General features: G+C 45.4%; 74 pseudogenes; all 74 read right to left on the reverse strand.

Annotated features, from left to right (window-relative positions):
* Nucleotides 1-7: 7 nt before the first annotated feature.
* On the reverse strand, nucleotides 8-126 carry LOC140107209 (5S ribosomal RNA; annotated as a pseudogene).
* A 70-nt stretch (nucleotides 127-196) lies between these two features.
* On the reverse strand, nucleotides 197-315 carry LOC140113587 (5S ribosomal RNA; annotated as a pseudogene).
* A 72-nt stretch (nucleotides 316-387) lies between these two features.
* On the reverse strand, nucleotides 388-506 carry LOC140108150 (5S ribosomal RNA; annotated as a pseudogene).
* Nucleotides 507-578: 72 nt separating this feature from the next.
* On the reverse strand, nucleotides 579-697 carry LOC140096020 (5S ribosomal RNA; annotated as a pseudogene).
* Nucleotides 698-769: 72 nt separating this feature from the next.
* On the reverse strand, nucleotides 770-888 carry LOC140112362 (5S ribosomal RNA; annotated as a pseudogene).
* A 260-nt stretch (nucleotides 889-1,148) lies between these two features.
* Nucleotides 1,149-1,267, reverse strand: LOC140112907 (5S ribosomal RNA; annotated as a pseudogene).
* Nucleotides 1,268-1,339: 72 nt separating this feature from the next.
* On the reverse strand, nucleotides 1,340-1,458 carry LOC140110386 (5S ribosomal RNA; annotated as a pseudogene).
* Nucleotides 1,459-1,528: 70 nt separating this feature from the next.
* Nucleotides 1,529-1,647, reverse strand: LOC140105140 (5S ribosomal RNA; annotated as a pseudogene).
* A 72-nt stretch (nucleotides 1,648-1,719) lies between these two features.
* On the reverse strand, nucleotides 1,720-1,838 carry LOC140108791 (5S ribosomal RNA; annotated as a pseudogene).
* A 70-nt stretch (nucleotides 1,839-1,908) lies between these two features.
* On the reverse strand, nucleotides 1,909-2,027 carry LOC140105366 (5S ribosomal RNA; annotated as a pseudogene).
* Nucleotides 2,028-2,097: 70 nt separating this feature from the next.
* LOC140113588 (5S ribosomal RNA) lies at nucleotides 2,098-2,216 on the reverse strand (annotated as a pseudogene).
* Nucleotides 2,217-2,286: 70 nt separating this feature from the next.
* LOC140113589 (5S ribosomal RNA) lies at nucleotides 2,287-2,405 on the reverse strand (annotated as a pseudogene).
* Nucleotides 2,406-2,664: 259 nt separating this feature from the next.
* On the reverse strand, nucleotides 2,665-2,783 carry LOC140105983 (5S ribosomal RNA; annotated as a pseudogene).
* A 72-nt stretch (nucleotides 2,784-2,855) lies between these two features.
* LOC140108161 (5S ribosomal RNA) lies at nucleotides 2,856-2,974 on the reverse strand (annotated as a pseudogene).
* Nucleotides 2,975-3,046: 72 nt separating this feature from the next.
* On the reverse strand, nucleotides 3,047-3,165 carry LOC140096031 (5S ribosomal RNA; annotated as a pseudogene).
* A 263-nt stretch (nucleotides 3,166-3,428) lies between these two features.
* On the reverse strand, nucleotides 3,429-3,547 carry LOC140112983 (5S ribosomal RNA; annotated as a pseudogene).
* Nucleotides 3,548-3,619: 72 nt separating this feature from the next.
* Nucleotides 3,620-3,738, reverse strand: LOC140096042 (5S ribosomal RNA; annotated as a pseudogene).
* Nucleotides 3,739-3,810: 72 nt separating this feature from the next.
* On the reverse strand, nucleotides 3,811-3,929 carry LOC140112370 (5S ribosomal RNA; annotated as a pseudogene).
* Nucleotides 3,930-4,189: 260 nt separating this feature from the next.
* On the reverse strand, nucleotides 4,190-4,308 carry LOC140112908 (5S ribosomal RNA; annotated as a pseudogene).
* Nucleotides 4,309-4,380: 72 nt separating this feature from the next.
* On the reverse strand, nucleotides 4,381-4,499 carry LOC140112235 (5S ribosomal RNA; annotated as a pseudogene).
* A 70-nt stretch (nucleotides 4,500-4,569) lies between these two features.
* On the reverse strand, nucleotides 4,570-4,688 carry LOC140105145 (5S ribosomal RNA; annotated as a pseudogene).
* Nucleotides 4,689-4,758: 70 nt separating this feature from the next.
* LOC140113193 (5S ribosomal RNA) lies at nucleotides 4,759-4,877 on the reverse strand (annotated as a pseudogene).
* A 70-nt stretch (nucleotides 4,878-4,947) lies between these two features.
* LOC140110657 (5S ribosomal RNA) lies at nucleotides 4,948-5,066 on the reverse strand (annotated as a pseudogene).
* Nucleotides 5,067-5,136: 70 nt separating this feature from the next.
* Nucleotides 5,137-5,255, reverse strand: LOC140108796 (5S ribosomal RNA; annotated as a pseudogene).
* A 259-nt stretch (nucleotides 5,256-5,514) lies between these two features.
* On the reverse strand, nucleotides 5,515-5,633 carry LOC140107220 (5S ribosomal RNA; annotated as a pseudogene).
* Nucleotides 5,634-5,703: 70 nt separating this feature from the next.
* LOC140113591 (5S ribosomal RNA) lies at nucleotides 5,704-5,822 on the reverse strand (annotated as a pseudogene).
* A 72-nt stretch (nucleotides 5,823-5,894) lies between these two features.
* LOC140108172 (5S ribosomal RNA) lies at nucleotides 5,895-6,013 on the reverse strand (annotated as a pseudogene).
* Nucleotides 6,014-6,085: 72 nt separating this feature from the next.
* On the reverse strand, nucleotides 6,086-6,204 carry LOC140096054 (5S ribosomal RNA; annotated as a pseudogene).
* Nucleotides 6,205-6,467: 263 nt separating this feature from the next.
* On the reverse strand, nucleotides 6,468-6,586 carry LOC140107652 (5S ribosomal RNA; annotated as a pseudogene).
* Nucleotides 6,587-6,655: 69 nt separating this feature from the next.
* LOC140112909 (5S ribosomal RNA) lies at nucleotides 6,656-6,774 on the reverse strand (annotated as a pseudogene).
* A 72-nt stretch (nucleotides 6,775-6,846) lies between these two features.
* On the reverse strand, nucleotides 6,847-6,965 carry LOC140110389 (5S ribosomal RNA; annotated as a pseudogene).
* Nucleotides 6,966-7,035: 70 nt separating this feature from the next.
* Nucleotides 7,036-7,154, reverse strand: LOC140112705 (5S ribosomal RNA; annotated as a pseudogene).
* Nucleotides 7,155-7,415: 261 nt separating this feature from the next.
* On the reverse strand, nucleotides 7,416-7,534 carry LOC140108806 (5S ribosomal RNA; annotated as a pseudogene).
* Nucleotides 7,535-7,604: 70 nt separating this feature from the next.
* On the reverse strand, nucleotides 7,605-7,723 carry LOC140113167 (5S ribosomal RNA; annotated as a pseudogene).
* Nucleotides 7,724-7,984: 261 nt separating this feature from the next.
* Nucleotides 7,985-8,103, reverse strand: LOC140109369 (5S ribosomal RNA; annotated as a pseudogene).
* A 72-nt stretch (nucleotides 8,104-8,175) lies between these two features.
* LOC140108811 (5S ribosomal RNA) lies at nucleotides 8,176-8,294 on the reverse strand (annotated as a pseudogene).
* Nucleotides 8,295-8,364: 70 nt separating this feature from the next.
* LOC140105371 (5S ribosomal RNA) lies at nucleotides 8,365-8,483 on the reverse strand (annotated as a pseudogene).
* Nucleotides 8,484-8,553: 70 nt separating this feature from the next.
* Nucleotides 8,554-8,672, reverse strand: LOC140113592 (5S ribosomal RNA; annotated as a pseudogene).
* A 70-nt stretch (nucleotides 8,673-8,742) lies between these two features.
* On the reverse strand, nucleotides 8,743-8,861 carry LOC140113593 (5S ribosomal RNA; annotated as a pseudogene).
* A 259-nt stretch (nucleotides 8,862-9,120) lies between these two features.
* LOC140113594 (5S ribosomal RNA) lies at nucleotides 9,121-9,239 on the reverse strand (annotated as a pseudogene).
* Nucleotides 9,240-9,309: 70 nt separating this feature from the next.
* LOC140113595 (5S ribosomal RNA) lies at nucleotides 9,310-9,428 on the reverse strand (annotated as a pseudogene).
* A 72-nt stretch (nucleotides 9,429-9,500) lies between these two features.
* Nucleotides 9,501-9,619, reverse strand: LOC140108183 (5S ribosomal RNA; annotated as a pseudogene).
* Nucleotides 9,620-9,691: 72 nt separating this feature from the next.
* On the reverse strand, nucleotides 9,692-9,810 carry LOC140096065 (5S ribosomal RNA; annotated as a pseudogene).
* A 263-nt stretch (nucleotides 9,811-10,073) lies between these two features.
* On the reverse strand, nucleotides 10,074-10,192 carry LOC140113005 (5S ribosomal RNA; annotated as a pseudogene).
* A 69-nt stretch (nucleotides 10,193-10,261) lies between these two features.
* LOC140112910 (5S ribosomal RNA) lies at nucleotides 10,262-10,380 on the reverse strand (annotated as a pseudogene).
* A 263-nt stretch (nucleotides 10,381-10,643) lies between these two features.
* Nucleotides 10,644-10,762, reverse strand: LOC140096076 (5S ribosomal RNA; annotated as a pseudogene).
* Nucleotides 10,763-10,834: 72 nt separating this feature from the next.
* LOC140113350 (5S ribosomal RNA) lies at nucleotides 10,835-10,953 on the reverse strand (annotated as a pseudogene).
* Nucleotides 10,954-11,025: 72 nt separating this feature from the next.
* LOC140112984 (5S ribosomal RNA) lies at nucleotides 11,026-11,144 on the reverse strand (annotated as a pseudogene).
* Nucleotides 11,145-11,216: 72 nt separating this feature from the next.
* On the reverse strand, nucleotides 11,217-11,335 carry LOC140096087 (5S ribosomal RNA; annotated as a pseudogene).
* A 72-nt stretch (nucleotides 11,336-11,407) lies between these two features.
* LOC140112378 (5S ribosomal RNA) lies at nucleotides 11,408-11,526 on the reverse strand (annotated as a pseudogene).
* A 72-nt stretch (nucleotides 11,527-11,598) lies between these two features.
* Nucleotides 11,599-11,717, reverse strand: LOC140113342 (5S ribosomal RNA; annotated as a pseudogene).
* A 69-nt stretch (nucleotides 11,718-11,786) lies between these two features.
* LOC140112911 (5S ribosomal RNA) lies at nucleotides 11,787-11,905 on the reverse strand (annotated as a pseudogene).
* A 72-nt stretch (nucleotides 11,906-11,977) lies between these two features.
* On the reverse strand, nucleotides 11,978-12,096 carry LOC140106907 (5S ribosomal RNA; annotated as a pseudogene).
* Nucleotides 12,097-12,166: 70 nt separating this feature from the next.
* LOC140110865 (5S ribosomal RNA) lies at nucleotides 12,167-12,285 on the reverse strand (annotated as a pseudogene).
* Nucleotides 12,286-12,355: 70 nt separating this feature from the next.
* On the reverse strand, nucleotides 12,356-12,474 carry LOC140107231 (5S ribosomal RNA; annotated as a pseudogene).
* Nucleotides 12,475-12,544: 70 nt separating this feature from the next.
* On the reverse strand, nucleotides 12,545-12,663 carry LOC140113596 (5S ribosomal RNA; annotated as a pseudogene).
* A 72-nt stretch (nucleotides 12,664-12,735) lies between these two features.
* Nucleotides 12,736-12,854, reverse strand: LOC140108194 (5S ribosomal RNA; annotated as a pseudogene).
* Nucleotides 12,855-12,924: 70 nt separating this feature from the next.
* On the reverse strand, nucleotides 12,925-13,043 carry LOC140096098 (5S ribosomal RNA; annotated as a pseudogene).
* Nucleotides 13,044-13,115: 72 nt separating this feature from the next.
* Nucleotides 13,116-13,234, reverse strand: LOC140112382 (5S ribosomal RNA; annotated as a pseudogene).
* Nucleotides 13,235-13,306: 72 nt separating this feature from the next.
* LOC140107663 (5S ribosomal RNA) lies at nucleotides 13,307-13,425 on the reverse strand (annotated as a pseudogene).
* Nucleotides 13,426-13,494: 69 nt separating this feature from the next.
* Nucleotides 13,495-13,613, reverse strand: LOC140112913 (5S ribosomal RNA; annotated as a pseudogene).
* Nucleotides 13,614-13,685: 72 nt separating this feature from the next.
* LOC140113066 (5S ribosomal RNA) lies at nucleotides 13,686-13,804 on the reverse strand (annotated as a pseudogene).
* Nucleotides 13,805-13,874: 70 nt separating this feature from the next.
* Nucleotides 13,875-13,993, reverse strand: LOC140112706 (5S ribosomal RNA; annotated as a pseudogene).
* Nucleotides 13,994-14,254: 261 nt separating this feature from the next.
* LOC140108819 (5S ribosomal RNA) lies at nucleotides 14,255-14,373 on the reverse strand (annotated as a pseudogene).
* Nucleotides 14,374-14,443: 70 nt separating this feature from the next.
* LOC140105379 (5S ribosomal RNA) lies at nucleotides 14,444-14,562 on the reverse strand (annotated as a pseudogene).
* Nucleotides 14,563-14,632: 70 nt separating this feature from the next.
* Nucleotides 14,633-14,751, reverse strand: LOC140113598 (5S ribosomal RNA; annotated as a pseudogene).
* A 70-nt stretch (nucleotides 14,752-14,821) lies between these two features.
* Nucleotides 14,822-14,940, reverse strand: LOC140113599 (5S ribosomal RNA; annotated as a pseudogene).
* A 259-nt stretch (nucleotides 14,941-15,199) lies between these two features.
* On the reverse strand, nucleotides 15,200-15,318 carry LOC140113600 (5S ribosomal RNA; annotated as a pseudogene).
* Nucleotides 15,319-15,388: 70 nt separating this feature from the next.
* LOC140101679 (5S ribosomal RNA) lies at nucleotides 15,389-15,507 on the reverse strand (annotated as a pseudogene).
* A 72-nt stretch (nucleotides 15,508-15,579) lies between these two features.
* Nucleotides 15,580-15,698, reverse strand: LOC140112387 (5S ribosomal RNA; annotated as a pseudogene).
* Nucleotides 15,699-15,770: 72 nt separating this feature from the next.
* Nucleotides 15,771-15,889, reverse strand: LOC140107674 (5S ribosomal RNA; annotated as a pseudogene).
* Nucleotides 15,890-15,958: 69 nt separating this feature from the next.
* On the reverse strand, nucleotides 15,959-16,077 carry LOC140112915 (5S ribosomal RNA; annotated as a pseudogene).
* A 72-nt stretch (nucleotides 16,078-16,149) lies between these two features.
* LOC140110407 (5S ribosomal RNA) lies at nucleotides 16,150-16,268 on the reverse strand (annotated as a pseudogene).
* A 70-nt stretch (nucleotides 16,269-16,338) lies between these two features.
* LOC140113601 (5S ribosomal RNA) lies at nucleotides 16,339-16,457 on the reverse strand (annotated as a pseudogene).
* Nucleotides 16,458-16,485: the final 28 nt, after the last annotated feature.

Here is a 16,485-nt window from a genome sequence, read left to right on the forward strand (position 1 = left end):
TCAAAAAGGTCAACGGAACTTGGGATTCCCAGCCAGTCTCCCATGCTGGCACTTGCCAAGCCTTAAGCTGCATTGCTGCTGCGATCTGACGAGAGCAGGCACATTCAGCTTAGAATGGCCGTTGACAGCAGCTGTTCAATTTGAACCTTCTTTTACTATCTCATAGAGAAACTAACACAATTTTCAGGTTCAAAAAGGTCAACGGAACTTGGGATTCCCAGCCAGTCTCCCATGCTGGTACTTGCCAAGCCTTAAGCTGCATTGCTGCTGCGATCTGACGAGAGCAGGCACATTCAGCTTAGAATGGCCGTTGACAGCAGCTGTTCAATTTGAACCTTCTTTTACCATCTTTGACAGAGAAACTAATACAATTTTCAGGTTCAAAAAGGGCAACGGAACTTGGGATTCCCAGCCAGTCTCCCATGCTGGTACTTGCCAAGCCTTAAGCTGCATTGCTGCTGCAATCTGATGAGAGCAGGCACATTCAGCTTAGAATGGCCGTTGACAGCAGCTGTTCAATTTGAACCTTATTTTACAATCTTTGACAGAGAAACTAACAAAATTTTCAGGTTCAAAAAGGTCAACAGAACTTGGGATTCCCAGCCAGTCTCCCATGCTGGTACTTGCCAAGCCTTAAGCTGCATTGCTGCTGCGATCTGACGAGAGCAGGCACATTCAGCTTAGAATGGCCGTTGACAGCAGCTGTTCAATTTTAACCTTCTTTTACCATCTTTGACAGAGAAACTAATACAATTTTCAGGTTCAAAAAGGGCAACGGAACTTGGGATTCCCAGCCAGTCTCCCATGCTGGTACTTGCCAAGCCTTAAGCTGCATTGCTGCTGTGATCTGACGAGAGCAGGCACATTCAGCTTAGAATGGCCGTTGACAGCAGCTGTTCAATTTGAACCTTCTTTTACCATCTTTGACAGAGAAACTAACACAATTTTCAGGTTCAAAAAGGTTGACGGAACTTGGGATTCCCAGCCAGTCTCCCATTCTGGTACTTGCCAAGCCTTAAACTGCATTGCTGCTGTGATCTGACGAGAGCAGGCACATTCAGCTTAGAATGGCCGTTGACAGCAGCTGTTCAAATTGAACCTTCTTTTACTATCTCATAGCGAAACTAACACAATTTTCAGTTCAAAAAGGTCAACAGAACTTGGGATTCCCAGCCAGTCTCCCATGCTGGTACTTGCCAAGCCTTAAGCTGCATTGCTGCTGCGATCTGACAAGAGCAGGCAAATTCAGCTTAGAATGGCCGTTGACAGCAACTGTTCAATTTGAACCTTCTTTTACCATCTTTGCCAGAGAAACTAACACAATTTTCAGGTTCAAAAAGGTCAACAGAACTTTGGATTCCCAGCCAGTCTCCCATGCTGGTACTTGCCAAGCCTTAAGCTGCATTGCTGCTGCGATCTGACGAGAGCAGGCACATTCAGCTTAGAATGGCCGTTGACAGCAGCTGTTCAATTTGAACCTTCTTTTACTATCTCCTAGAGAAACTAACACAATTTTCAGGTTCAAAAAGGTCAATGGAACTTGGGATTCCCAACCAGTCTCCCATTCTGGTACTTGCCAAGCCTTAAGCTGCATTGCTGCTGCGATCTGACGAGAGCAGGCACATTCAGCTTAGAATGGCCGTTGACAGCAGCTGTTCAATTTGAACCTTCTTTTACCATCTTTGACAGAGAAACTAATACAATTTTCAGGTTCAAAAAGGTCAACGGAACTTGGGATTCCCAGCCAGACTCCCATGCTGGTACTTGCCAAGCCTTAAGCTGCATTGCTGCTGCGATCTGATGAGAGCAGGCACATTGAGCTTAGAATGGCCGTTGACAGCAGCTGTTCAATTTGAACCTTCTTTTACTATCTCATAGAGAAACTAACACAATTTTCAGGTTCAAAAAGGTCAACGGAACTTGGGATTCCCAGCCAGTCTCCCAATCTGGTACTTGCCAAACCTTAAGCTGCATTGCTGCTGCGATCTGACGAGAGCAGGCACATTCAGCTTAGAATGGCCGTTGACAGCAGCTGTTCAATTTGAACCTTCTTTTACTATCTCATAGAGAGACTAACACAATTTTCAGGTTCAAAAAGGTCAACGGAACTTGGGATTCCCAGCCAGTCTCCCATGCTGGTACTTGCCAAGCCTTAAGCTGCATTGCTGCTGCGATCTGACGAGAGCAGGCACATTCAGCTTAGAATGGCCGTTGACAGCAGCTGTTCAATTTGAACCTTCTTTTACTATCTCATAGAGAAACTAACACAATTTTCAGGTTCAAAAAGGTCAACGGAACTTGGGATTCCCAGCCAGTCTCCCATGCTGGTACTTGCCAAGCCTTAAGCTGCATTGCTGCTGCGATCTGACGAGAGCAGGCACATTCAGCTTAGAATGGCCGTTGACAGCAGCTGTTCAATTTGAACCTTATTTTACTATCTCATAGAGAAACTAACACAATTTTCAGGTTCAAAAAGGTCAACGGAACTTGGGATTCCCAGCCAGACTACCAAGCTGGTACTTGCCAAGCCTTAAGCTGCATTGATGCTGCGATCTGACGACAGCAGGCACATTCAGCTTAGAATGGCCGTTGACAACAGCTGTTCAATTTGAACCTTCTTTTACTATCTCATAGAGAAACTAACACAATTTTCAGGTTCAAAAAGCTCAACGGAACTTGGGATTCCCAGCCAGTCTCCCATGCTGGTACTTGCCAAGCCTTAAGCTGCATTGCTGCTGCGATCTGACGAGAGCAGGCACATTCAGCTTAGAATGGCCGTTGACAGCAGCTGTTCAATTTGAACCTTCTTTTACCGTCTTTGACAGAGAAACTAATACAATTTTCAGGTTCAAAAAGGGCAACGGAACTTGGGATTCCCAGCCAGTCTCCCATGCTGGTACTTGCCAAGCCTTAAGCTGCATTGCTGCTGCAATCTGATGAGAGCAGGCACATTCAGCTTAGAATGGCCGTTGACAGCAGCTGTTCAATTTGAACCTTATTTTACCATCTTTGACAGAGAAACTAACACAATTTTCAGGTTCAAAAAGGTCAACAGAACTTGGGATTCCCAGCCAGTCTCCCATGCTGGTACTTGCCAAGCCTTAAGCTGCATTGCTGCTGCGATCTGACGAGAGCAGGCACATTCAGCTTAGAATGGCCGTTGACAGCAGCAGTTCAATTTTAACCTTCTTTTACCATCTTTGACAGAGAAACTAATACAATTTTCAGGTTCAAAAAGGGCAACGGAACTTGGGATTCCCAGCCAGTCTCCCATGCTGGTACTTGCCAAGCCTTAAGCTGCATTGCTGCTGTGATCTGACGAGAGAAGGCACATTCAGCTTAGAATGGCCGTTGACAGCAGCTGTTCAATTTGAACCTTCTTTTACCATCTTTGACAGAGAAACTAATACAATTTTCAGGTTCAAAAAGGGCAACGGAACTTGGGATTCCCAGCCAGTCTCCCATGCTGGTACTTGCCAAGCCTTAAGCTGCATTGCTGCTGCAATCTGATGAAAGCAGGCACATTCAGCTTAGAATGGCCGTTGACAGCAGCTGTTCAATTTGAACCTTATTTTACAATCTTTGACAGAGAAACTAACACAATTTTCAGGTTCAAAAAGGTCAACAGAACTTGGGATTCCCAGCCAGTCTCCCATGCTGGTACTTGCCAAGCCTTAAGCTGCATTGCTGCTGCGATCTGACGAGAGCAGGCACATTCAGCTTAGAATGGCCGTTGACAGCAGCTGTTCAATTTTAACCTTCTTTTACCATCTTTGACAGAGAAACTAATACAATTTTCAGGTTCAAAAAGGGCAACGGAACTTGGGATTCCCAGCCAGTCTCCCATGCTGGTACTTGCCAAGCCTTAAGCTGCATTGCTGCTGTGATCTGACGAGAGCAGGCACATTCAGCTTAGAATGGCCGTTGACAGCAGCTGTTCAATTTGAACCTTCTTTTACCATCTTTGACAGAGAAACTAACACAATTTTCAGGTTCAAAAAGGTCAACGGAACTTGGGATTCCCAGCCAGTCTCCCATTCTGGTACTTGCCAAACCTTAAACTGCATTGCTGCTGTGATCTGACGAGAGCAGGCACATTCAGCTTAGAATGGCTGTTGACAGCGGCTGTTCAAATTGAACCTTCTTTTACTATCTCATAGCGAAACTAGCACAATTTTCAGTTCAAAAAGGTCAACAGAACTTGGGATTCCCAGCCAGTCTCCCATGCTGGTACTTGCCAAGCCTTAAGCTGCATTGCTGCTGCGATCTGACAAGAGCAGGCAAATTCAGCTTAGAATGGCCGTTGACAGCAACTGTTCAATTTGAACCTTCTTTTACCATCTTTGCCAGAGAAACTAACACAATTTTCAGGTTCAAAAAGGTCAACAGAACTTTGGATTCCCAGCCAGTTTCCCATGCTGGTACTTGCCAAGCCTTAAGCTGCATTGCTGCTGCGATCTGATGAGAGCAGGCACATTCAGCTTAGAATGGCCGTTGACAGCAGCTGTTCAATTTGAACCTTCTTTTACTATCTCCTAGAGAAACTAACACAATTTTCAGGTTCAAAAAGGTCAATGGAACTTGGGATTCCCAACCAGTCTCCCATTCTGGTACTTGCCAAGCCTTAAGCTGCATTGCTGCTGCGATCTGACGAGAGCAGGCACATTCAGCTTAGAATGGCCGTTGACAGCAGCTGTTCAATTTGAACCTTCTTTTACTATCTCATAGAGAAACTAACACAATTTTCAGGTTCAAAAAGGTCGACGGAACTTGGGATTCCCAGCCAGTCTCCCATGCTGGTACTTGCCAAGCCTTAAGCTGCATTGCTGCTGCGATCTGACGAGAGCAGGAACATGCACCTTAGAATGGCCGTTGACAGCAGCTGTTCAATTTGAACCTTCTTTTACTATCTCATAGAGAAACTAACACAATTTTCAGGTTCAAAAAGGTCAACGGAACTTGGGATTCCCAGCCAGTCTCCCATGCTGGTACTTGCCAAGCCTTAAGCTGCATTGCTGCTGCGATCTGACGAGAGCAGGCACATGCACCTTAGAATGGCCGTTGACAGCAGCTGTTCAATTTGAACCTTCTTTTACTATCTCATAGAGAAACTAACACAATTTTCAGGTTCAAAAAGGTCAACGGAACTTGGGATTCCCAGCCAGACTCCCATGCTGGTACTTGCCAAGCCTTAAGCTGCATTGCTGCTGCGATCTGATGAGAGCAGGCACATTGAGCTTAGAATGGCCGTTGACAGCAGCTGTTCAATTTGAACCTTCTTTTACTATCTCATAGAGAAACTAACACAATTTTCAGGTTCAAAAAGGTCAACGGAACTTGGGATTCCCAGCCAGTCTCAAAATCTGGTACTTGCCAAACCTTAAGCTGCATTGCTGCTGCGATCTGACGAGAGCAGGCACATTCAGCTTAGAATGACCGTTGACAGCAGCTGTTCAATTTGAACCTTCTTTTACTATCTCATAGAGAAACTAACACAATTTTCAGGTTCAAAAAGGTCAACGGAACTTGGGATTCCCAGCCAGTCTCCCATGCTGGCACTTGCCAAGCCTTAAGCTGCATTGCTGCTGCGATCTGACGAGAGCAGGCACATTCAGCTTAGAATGGCCGTTGACAGCAGCTGTTCAATTTGAACCTTCTTTTACTATCTCATAGAGAAACTAACACAATTTTCAGGTTCAAAAAGGTCAACGGAACTTGGGATTCCCAGCCAGTCTCCCATGCTGGTACTTGCCAAGCCTTAAGCTGCATTGCTGCTGCGATCTGACGAGAGCAGGCACATTCAGCTTAGAATGGCCGTTGACAGCAGCTGTTCAATTTGAACCTTCTTTTACCATCTTTGACAGAGAAACTAATACAATTTTCAGGTTCAAAAAGGGCAACGGAACTTGGGATTCCCAGCCAGTCTCCCATGCTGGTACTTGCCAAGCCTTAAGCTGCATTGCTGCTGCAATCTGATGAGAGCAGGCACATTCAGCTTAGAATGGCCGTTGACAGCAGCTGTTCAATTTGAACCTTATTTTACAATCTTTGACAGAGAAACTAACACAATTTTCAGGTTCAAAAAGGTCAACAGAACTTGGGATTCCCAGCCAGTCTCCCATGCTGGTACTTGCCAAGCCTTAAGCTGCATTGCTGCTGCGATCTGACGAGAGCAGGCACATTCAGCTTAGAATGGCCGTTGACAGCAGCTGTTCAATTTTAACCTTCTTTTACCATCTTTGACAGAGAAACTAATACAATTTTCAGGTTCAAAAAGGGCAACGGAACTTGGGATTCCCAGCCAGTCTCCCATGCTGGTACTTGCCAAGCCTTAAGCTGCATTGCTGCTGTGATCTGACGAGAGCAGGCACATTATGCTTAGAATGGCCGTTGACAGCAGCTGTTCAATTTGAACCTTCTTTTACCATCTTTGACAGAGAAACTAACACAATTTTCAGGTTCAAAAAGGTCAACGGAACTTGGGATTCCCAGCCAGTCTCCCATTCTGGTACTTGCCAAGCCTTAAACTGCATTGCTGCTGTGATCTGACGAGAGCAGGCACATTCAGCTTAGAATGGCCGTTGACAGCGGCTGTTCAAATTGAACCTTCTTTTACTATCTCATAGCGAAACTAACACAATTTTCAGTTCAAAAAGGTCAACAGAACTTGGGATTCCCAGCCAGTCTCCCATGCTGGTACTTGCCAAGCCTTAAGCTGCATTGCTGCTGCGATCTGACAAGAGCAGGCAAATTCAGCTTAGAATGGCCGTTGACAGCAACTGTTCAATTTGAACCTTCTTTTACCATCTTTGCCAGAGAAACTAACACAATTTTCAGGTTCAAAAAGGTCAACAGAACTTTGGATTCCCAGCCAGTCTCCCATGCTGGTACTTGCCAAGCCTTAAGCTGCATTGCTGCTGCGATCTGACGAGAGCAGGCACATTCAGCTTAGAATGGCCGTTGACAGCAGCTGTTCAATTTGAACCTTCTTTTACTATCTCCTAAAGAAACTAACACAATTTTCAGGTTCAAAAAGGTCAATGGAACTTGGGATTCCAAACCAGTCTCCCATTCTGGTACTTGCCAAGCCTTAAGCTGCATTGCTGCTGCGATCTGACGAGAGCAGGCACATTCAGCTTAGAATGGCCGTTGACAGCAGCTGTTCAATTTGAACCTTCTTTTACTATCTCATAGAGAAACTAACACAATTTTCAGGTTCAAAAAGGTCGACGGAACTTGGGATTCCCAGCCAGTCTCGCATGCTGGTACTTGCCAAGCCTTAAGCTGCATTGCTGCTGCGATCTGACGAGAGCAGGCACATTCACCTTAGAATGGCCGTTGACAGCAGCTGTTCAATTTGAACCTTCTTTTACCATCTTTGACAGAGAAACTAATACAATTTTCAGGTTCAAAAAGGTCAACGGAACTTGGGATTCCCAGCCAGACTCCCATGCTGGTACTTGCCAAGCCTTAAGCTGCATTGCTGCTGCGATCTGATGAGAGCAGGCACATTGAGCTTAGAATGGCCGTTGACAGCAGCTGTGCAATTTGAACCTTCTTTTACTATCTCATAGAGAAACTAACACAATTTTCAGGTTCAAAAAGGTCAACGGAACTTGGGATTCCCAGCCAGTCTCCCAATCTGGTACTTGCCAAACTTTAAGCTGCATTGCTGCTGCGATCTGACGAGAGCAGGCACATTCAGCTTAGAATGGCCGTTGACAGCAGCTGTTCAATTTGAACCTTCTTTTACCATCTTTGACAGAGAAACTAACACAATTTTCAGGTTCAAAAAGGTCAACAGAACTTTGGATTCCCAGCCAGTCTCCCATGCTGGTACTTGCCAAGCCTTAAGCTGCATTGCTGCTGCCATCTGACGAGAGCAGGCACATTCAGCTTAGAATGGCCGTTGACAGCAGCTGTTCAATTTGAACCTTCTTTTACTATCTCCTAGAGAAACTAACACAATTTTCAGGTTCAAAAAGGTCAATGGAACTTGGGATTCCCAACCAGTCTCCCAATCTGGTACTTGCCAAGCCTTAAGCTGCATTGCTGCTGCGATCTGACGAGAGCAGGCACATTCAGCTTAGAATGGCCGTTGACAGCAGCTGTTCAATTTGAACCTTCTTTTACCATCTTTGACAGAGAAACTAATACAATTTTCAGGTTCAAAAAGGTCAACGGAACTTGGGATTCCCAGCCAGACTCCCATGCTGGTACTTGCCAAGCCTTAAGCTGCATTGCTGCTGCGATCTGATGAGAGCAGGCACATTGAGCTTAGAATGGCCGTTGACAGCAGCTGTTCAATTTGAACCTTCTTTTACTATCTCATAGAGAAACTAACACAATTTTCAGGTTCAAAAAGGTCAACGGAACTTGGGATTCCCAGCCAGTCTCCCAATCTGGTACTTGCCAAACCTTAAGCTGCATTGCTGCTGCGATCTGACGAGAGCAGGCACATTCAGCTTAGAATGGCCGTTGACAGCAGCTGTTCAATTTGAACCTTCTTTTACTATCTCATAGAGAAACTAACACAATTTTCAGGTTCAAAAAGGTCAACGGAACTTGGGATTCCCAGCCAGTCTCCCATGCTGGTACTTGCCAAGCCTTAAGCTGCATTGCTGCTGCGATCTGACGAGAGCAGGCACATTCAGCTTAGAATGGCCGTTGACAGCAGCTGTTCAATTTGAACCTTCTTTTACTATCTCATAGAGAAACTAACACAATTTTCAGGTTCAAAAAGGTCAACGGAACTTGGGATTCCCAGCCAGTCTCCCATGCTGGTACTTGCCAAGCCTTAAGCTGCATTGCTGCTGCGATCTGACGAGAGCAGGCACATTCAGCTTAGAATGGCCGTTGACAGCAGCTGTTCAATTTGAACCTTCTTTTACTATCTCATAGAGAAACTAACACAATTTTCAGGTTCAAAAAGGTCAACGGAACTTGGGATTCCCAGCCAGTCTCCCATGCTGGTACTTGCCAAGCCTTAAGCTGCATTGATGCTGCGATCTGACGACAGCAGGCACATTCAGCTTAGAATGGCCGTTGACAACAGCTGTTCAATTTGAACCTTCTTTTACTATCTCATAGAGAAACTAACACAATTTTCAGGTTCAAAAAGGTCAACGGAACTTGGGATTCCCAGCCAGTCTCCCATGCTGGTACTTGCCAAGCCTTAAGCTGCATTGCTGCTGCGATCTGACGAGAGCAGGCACATTCAGCTTAGAATGGCCGTTGACAGCAGCTGTTCAATTTGAACCTTCTTTTACTATCTCATAGAGAAACTAACACAATTTTCAGGTTCAAAGAGGTCAACGGAACTTGGGATTCCCAGCCAGTCTCCCATGCTGGTACTTGCCAAGCCTTAAGCTGCATTGCTGCTGCGATCTGACGAGAGCAGGCACATTCAGCTTAGAATGGCCGTTGACAGCAGCTGTTCAATTTGAACCTTCTTTTACCATCTTTGACAGAGAAACTAATACAATTTTCAGGTTCAAAAAGGGCAACGGAACTTGGGATTCCCAGCCAGTCTCCCATGCTGGTACTTGCCAAGCCTTAAGCTGCATTGCTGCTGCAATCTGATGAGAGCAGGCACATTCAGCTTAGAATGGCCGTTGACAGCAGCTGTTCAATTTGAACCTTATTTTACCATCTTTGACAGAGAAACTAACACAATTTTCAGGTTCAAAAAGGTCAACAGAACTTGGGATTCCCAGCCAGTCTCCCATGCTGGTACTTGCCAAGCCTTAAGCTGCATTGCTGCTGCGATCTGACGAGAGCAGGCACATTCAGCTTAGAATGGCCGTTGACAGCAGCAGTTCAATTTTAACCTTCTTTTACCATCTTTGACAGAGAAACTAATACAATTTTCAGGTTCAAAAAGGGCAACGGAACTTGGGATTCCCAGCCAGTCTCCCATGCTGGTACTTGCCAAGCCTTAAGCTGCATTGCTGCTGTGATCTGACGAGAGAAGGCACATTCAGCTTAGAATGGCCGTTGACAGCAGCTGTTCAATTTGAACCTTCTTTTACCATCTTTGACAGAGAAACTAACACAATTTTCAGGTTCAAAAAGGTCAACGGAACTTGGGATTCCCAGCCAGTCTCCCATTCTTGTACTTGCCAAGCCTTAAACTGCATTGCTGCTGTGATCTGACGAGAGCAGGCACATTCAGCTTAGAATGGCCGTTGACAGCGGCTGTTCAAATTGAACCTTCTTTTACTATCTCATAGCGAAACTAACACAATTTTCAGTTCAAAAAGGTCAACAGAACTTGGGATTCCCAGCCAGTCTCCCATGCTGGTACTTGCCAAGCCTTAAGCTGCATTGCTGCTGCGATCTGACAAGAGCAGGCAAATTCAGCTTAGAATGGCCGTTGACAGCAACTGTTCAATTTGAACCTTCTTTTACCATCTTTGCCAGAGAAACTAACACAATTTTCAGGTTCAAAAAGGTCAACAGAACTTTGGATTCCCAGCCAGTCTCCCATGCTGGTACTTGCCAAGCCTTAAGCTGCATTGCTGCTGCGATCTGACGAGAGCAGGCACATGCACCTTAGAATGGCCGTTGACAGCAGCTGTTCAATTTGAACCTTATTTTACAATCTTTGACAGAGAAACTAACACAATTTTCAGGTTCAAAAAGGTCAACAGAACTTGGGATTCCCAGCCAGTCTCCCATGCTGGTACTTGCCAAGCCTTAAGCTGCATTGCTGCTGCGATCTGACGAGAGCAGGCACATTCAGCTTAGAATGGCCGTTGACAGCAGCTGTTCAATTTTAACCTTCTTTTACCATCTTTGACAGAGAAACTAATACAATTTTCAGGTTCAAAAAGGGCAACGGAACTTGGGATTCCCAGCCAGTCTCCCATGCTGGTATTTGCCAAGCCTTAAGCTGCATTGCTGCTGTGATCTGATGAGAGCAGGCACATTCAGCTTAGAATGGCCGTTGACAGCAGCTGTTCAATTTGAACCTTCTTTTACCATCTTTGACAGAGAAACTAATACAATTTTCAGGTTCAAAAAGGGCAACGGAACTTGGGATTCCCAGCCAGTCTCCCATGCTGGTACTTGCCAAGCCTTAAGCTGCATTGCTGCTGCAATCTGATGAAAGCAGGCACATTCAGCTTAGAATGGCCGTTGACAGCAGCTGTTCAATTTGAACCTTATTTTACAATCTTTGACAGAGAAACTAACACAATTTTCAGGTTCAAAAAGGTCAACAGAACTTGGGATTCCCAGCCAGTCTCCCATGCTGGTACTTGCCAAGCCTTAAGCTGCATTGCTGCTGCGATCTGACGAGAGCAGGCACATTCAGCTTAGAATGGCCGTTGACAGCAGCTGTTCAATTTTAACCTTCTTTTACCATCTTTGACAGAGAAACTAATACAATTTTCAGGTTCAAAAAGGGCAACGGAACTTGGGATTCCCAGCCAGTCTCCCATGCTGGTACTTGCCAAGCCTTAAGCTGCATTGCTGCTGTGATCTGACGAGAGCAGGCACATTCAGCTTAGAATGGCCGTTGACAGCAGCTGTTCAATTTGAACCTTCTTTTACCATCTTTGACAGAGAAACTAACACAATTTTCAGGTTCAAAAAGGTCAACGGAACTTGGGATTCCCAGCCAGTCTCCCATTCTGGTACTTGCCAAGCCTTAAACTGCATTGCTGCTGTGATCTGACGAGAGCAGGCACATTCAGCTTAGAATGGCTGTTGACAGCGGCTGTTCAAATTGAACCTTCTTTTACTATCTCATAGCGAAACTAACACAATTTTCAGTTCAAAAAGGTCAACAGAACTTGGGATTCCCAGCCAGTCTCCCATGCTGGTACTTGCCAAGCCTTAAGCTGCATTGCTGCTGCGATCTGACAAGAGCAGGCAAATTCAGCTTAGAATGGCCGTTGACAGCAACTGTTCAATTTGAACCTTCTTTTACCATCTTTGCCAGAGAAACTAACACAATTTTCAGGTTCAAAAAGGTCAACAGAACTTTGGATTCCCAGCCAGTCTCCCATGCTGGTACTTGCCAAGCCTTAAGCTGCATTGCTGCTGCGATCTGATGAGAGCAGGCACATTCAGCTTAGAATGGCCGTTGACAGCAGCTGTTCAATTTGAACCTTCTTTTACTATCTCCTAGAGAAACTAACACAATTTTCAGGTTCAAAAAGGTCAATGGAACTTGGGATTCCCAACCAGTCTCCCATTCTGGTACTTGCCAAACCTTAAGCTGCATTGCTGCTGCGATCTGACGAGAGCAGGCACATTCAGCTTAGAATGACCGTTGACAGCAGCTGTTCAATTTGAACCTTCTTTTACTATCTCATAGAGAAACTAACACAATTTTCAGGTTCAAAAAGGTCAACGGAACTTGGGATTCCCAGCCAGTCTCCCATGCTGGCACTTGCCAAGCCTTAAGCTGCATTGCTGCTGCGATCTGACGAGAGCAGGCACATTCAGCTTAGAATGGCCGTTGACAGCAGCTGTTCAATTTGAACCTTCTTTTACTATCTCATAGAGAAACTAACACAATTTTCAGGTTCAAAAAGGTCAACGGAACTTGGGATTCCCAGCCAGTCTCCCATGCTGGTACTTGCCAAGCCTTAAGCTGCATTGCTGCTGCGATCTGACGAGAGCAGGCACATTCAGCTTAGAATGGCCGTTGACAGCAGCTGTTCAATTTGAACCTTCTTTTACCATCTTTGACAGAGAAACTAATACAATTTTCAGGTTCAAAAAGGGCAACGGAACTTGGGATTCCCAGCCAGTCTCCCATGCTGGTACTTGCCAAGCCTTAAGCTGCATTGCTGCTGCAATCTGATGAGAGCAGGCACATTCAGCTTAGAATGGCCGTTGACAGCAGCTGTTCAATTTGAACCTTATTTTACAATCTTTGACAGAGAAACACACAATTTTCAGGTTCAAAAAGGTCAACAGAACTTGGGATTCCCAGCCAGTCTCCCATGCTGGTACTTGCCAAGCCTTAAGCTGCATTGCTGCTGCGATCTGACGAGAGCAGGCACATTCAGCTTAGAATGGCCGTTGACAGCAGCTGTTCAATTTTAACCTTCTTTTACCATCTTTGACAGAGAAACTAATACAATTTTCAGGTTCAAAAAGGGCAACGGAACTTGGGATTCCCAGCCAGTCTCCCATGCTGGTACTTGCCAAGCCTTAAGCTGCATTGCTGCTGTGATCTGACGAGAGCAGGCACATTCAGCTTAGAATGGCCGTTGACAGCAGCTGTTCAATTTGAACCTTCTTTTACCATCTTTGACAGAGAAACTAACACAATTTTCAGGTTCAAAAAGGTCAACGGAACTTGGGATTCCCAGCCAGTCTCCCATTCTGGTACTTGCCAAGCCTTAAACTGCATTGCTGCTGTGATCTGACGAGAGCAGGCACATTCAGCTTAGAATGGCCGTTGACAGCGGCTGTTCAAATTGAACCTTCTTTTACTATCTCATAGCGAAACTAACACAATTTTCAGTTCAAAAAGGTCAACAGAACTTGGGATTCCCAGCCAGTCTCCCATGCTGGTACTTGCCAAGCCTTAAGCTGCATTGCTGCTGCGATCTGACAAGAGCAGGCAAATTCAGCTTAGAATGGCCGTTGACAGCAACTGTTCAATTTGAACCTTCTTTTACCATCTTTGCCAGAGAAACTAACACAATTTTCAGGTTCAAAAAGGTCAACAGAACTTTGGATTCCTAGCCAGTCTCCCATGCTGGTACTTGCCAAGCCTTAAGCTGCATTGCTGCTGCGATCTGACGAGAGCAGGCACATTCAGCTTAGAATGGCCGTTGACAGCAGCTGTTCAATTTGAACCTTCTTTTACTATCTCCTAGAGAAACTAACACAATTTTCAGGTTCAAAAAGGTCAATGGAACTTGGGATTCCAAACCAGTCTCCCATTCTGGTACTTGCCAAGCCTTAAGCTGCATTGCTGCTGCGATCTGACGAGAGCAGGCACATTCAGCTTAGAATGGCCGTTGACAGCAGCTGTTCAATTTGAACCTTCTTTTACTATCTCATAGAGAAACTAACACAATTTTCAGGTTCAAAAAGGTCGACGGAACTTGGGATTCCCAGCCAGTCTCGCATGCTGGTACTTGCCAAGCCTTAAGCTGCATTGCTGCTGCGATCTGACGAGAGCAGGCACATTCACCTTAGAATGGCCGTTGACAGCAGCTGTTCAATTTGAACCTTCTTTTACCATCTTTGACAGAGAAACTAATACAATTTTCAGGTTCAAAAAGGTCAACGGAACTTGGGATTCCCAGCCAGACTCCCATGCTGGTACTTGCCAAGCCTTAAGCTGCATTGCTGCTGCGATCTGATGAGAGCAGGCACATTGAGCTTAGAATGGCCGTTGACAGCAGCTGTTCAATTTGAACCTTCTTTTACTATCTCATAGAGAAACTAACACAATTTTCAGGTTCAAAAAGGTCAACGGAACTTGGGATTCCCAGCCAGTCTCCCAATCTGGTACTTGCCAAACCTTAAGCTGCATTGCTGCTGCGATCTGACGAGAGCAGGCACATTCAGCTTAGAATGGCCGTTGACAGCAGCTGTTCAATTTGAACCTTCTTTTACTATCTCATAGAGAAACTAACACAATTTTCAGGTTCAAAAAGGTCAACGGAACTTGGGATTCCCAGCCAGTCTCCCATGCTGGTACTTGCCAAGCCTTAAGCTGCATTGCTGCTGCGATCTGACGAGAGCAGGCACATTCAGCTTAGAATGGCCGTTGACAGCAGCTGTTCAATTTGAACCTTCTTTTACTATCTCATAGAGAAACTAACACAATTTTCAGGTTCAAAAAGGTCAACGGAACTTGGGATTCCCAGCCAGTCTCCCATGCTGGTACTTGCCAAGCCTTAAGCTGCATTGCTGCTGCGATCTGACGAGAGCAGGCACATTCAGCTTAGAATGGCCGTTGACAGCAGCTGTTCAATTTGAACCTTCTTTTACTATCTCATAGAGAAACTAACACAATTTTCAGGTTCAAAAAGGTCAACGGAACTTGGGATTCCCAGCCAGTCTCCCATGCTGGTACTTGCCAAGCCTTAAGCTGCATTGATGCTGCGATCTGACGACAGCAGGCACATTCAGCTTAGAATGGCCGTTGACAACAGCTGTTCAATTTGAACCTTCTTTTACTATCTCATAGAGAAACTAACACAATTTTCAGGTTCAAAAAGGTCAACGGAACTTGGGATTCCCAGCCAGTCTCCCATGCTGGTACTTGCCAAGCCTTAAGCTGCATTGCTGCTGCGATCTGACGAGAGCAGGCACATTCAGCTTAGAATGGCCGTTGACAGCAGCTGTTCAATTTGAACCTTCTTTTACTATCTCATAGAGAAACTAACACAATTTTCAGGTTCAAAGAGGTCAACGGAACTTGGGATTCCCAGCCAGCCTCCCATGCTGGTACTTGCCAAGCCTTAAGCTGCATTGCTGCTGCGATCTGACGAGAGCAGGCACATTCAGCTTAGAATGGCCGTTGACAGCAGCTGTTCAATTTTAACCTTCTTTTACCATCTTTGACAGAGAAACTAATACAATTTTCAGGTTCAAAAAGGGCAACGGAACTTGGGATTCCCAGCCAGTCTCCCATGCTGGTACTTGCCAAGCCTTAAGCTGCATTGCTGCTGTGATCTGACGAGAGCAGGCACATTCAGCTTAGAATGGCCGTTGACAGCAGCTGTTCAATTTGAACCTTCTTTTACCATCTTTGACAGAGAAACTAACACAATTTTCAGGTTCAAAAAGGTCAACGGAACTTGGGATTCCCAGCCAGTCTCCCATTCTGGTACTTGCCAAGCCTTAAACTGCATTGCTGCTGTGATCTGACGAGAGCAGGCACATTCAGCTTAGAATGGCCGTTGACAGTGGCTGTTCAAATTGAACCTTCTTTTACTATCTCATAGCGAAACGAACACAATTTTCAGTTCAAAAAGGTCAACAGAACTTGGGATTCCCAGCCAGTCTCCCATGCTGGTACTTGCCAAGCCTTAAGCTGCATTGCTGCTGCGATCTGACAAGAGCAGGCAAATTCAGCTTAGAATGGCCGTTGACAGCAACTGTTCAATTTGAACCTTCTTTTACCATCTTTGCCAGAGAAACTAACACAATTTTCAGGTTCAAAAAGGTCAACAGAACTTTGGATTCCCAGCCAGTCTCCCATGCTGGTACTTGCCAAGCCTTAAGCTGCATTGCTGCTGCGATCTGACGAGAGCAGGCACATTCAGCTTAGAATGGCCGTTGACAGCAGCTGTTCAATTTGAACCTTCTTTTACTATCTCATAGAGAAACTAACACAATTTTCAGGTTCAAAGAGGTCAACGGAACTTGGGATTCCCAGCCAGTCTCCCATGCTGGTACTTGCCAAGCCTTAAGCTGCATTGCTGCTGCGATCTGACGAGAGCAGGCACATTCAGCTTAGAATGGCCGTTGACAGCAGCTGTTCAATTTGAACCTTCTTTT

This window comes from Engystomops pustulosus, chromosome 1 (assembly GCF_040894005.1).
Source record: "Engystomops pustulosus chromosome 1, aEngPut4.maternal, whole genome shotgun sequence".
Lineage (NCBI taxonomy): Eukaryota > Metazoa > Chordata > Amphibia > Anura > Leptodactylidae > Engystomops > Engystomops pustulosus.